The sequence below is a fragment of the Trypanosoma equiperdum genome, assembly GCF_001457755.1.
Source record: "Trypanosoma equiperdum strain OVI genome assembly, contig: ctg_1900, whole genome shotgun sequence".
NCBI classification, from domain to species: Eukaryota; Euglenozoa; class Kinetoplastea; order Trypanosomatida; family Trypanosomatidae; genus Trypanosoma; species Trypanosoma equiperdum.
The window spans coordinates 2,612-3,343 of NW_027123950.1; positions in this window are offsets into that span (position 1 = coordinate 2,612).

Sequence of the window (732 nt, forward strand, 5' to 3'; positions counted from 1 at the left end):
TAAGGAAACGCAAGGGAAGTGTGAATGATGGCGATATGATAGGTAATAATGTATTAAGAACGAAAAAGCAGCAGCATATCCTAATGGGTTTAACATCCCTTGTAGCAGTGTTGGTTATGTTATTCAGTGTTATACTGCATAAAACATTTTTTGCTACTAAGATTATACATTTGTGACACACACTGCTTCCGTTTAAAGTAGTGTATGTGTTTTAGAATATGGAATTGTGGGTAACGAGTGTTGTGATTAGTGAATATTTCGTGTTGATATTTGTTGTGACATGTTGTGTTGCAGCATGTATCAGCGGATCAGTATATGATTTCCCAAAATATAAGCTAATTATGTTTGTATGTTGTGTTAGTTAACTTTTGAATAAACTGAAGAGAACTTTACGTTAGGGGTGAGGAGCAGGACTTGTTTGTTAATGGGGAAGTATACACAATAGCATCCTGTATGTTTGATGTCAGAGTGAAAGTGACTGACAGGGATAACATATATCTTATTGGAGTGTAATGGGATATCTTGTAGCTAAGGCTGGTGTATTATTCGCTGAAGGTAATGAATGTGTCAGGGAAGTAAGCAATATATGATATAATGCTCTTGTGAAAGCAAATACGTACTACACGGCTATTATGGAGACAGTTAGCACGGTATGGGGTGATATTAAATAGGTAAGTCCGTATCCCAATATGGCGAATATCGTCCATTATGGGATTGTGTCAGTGGAAGCAT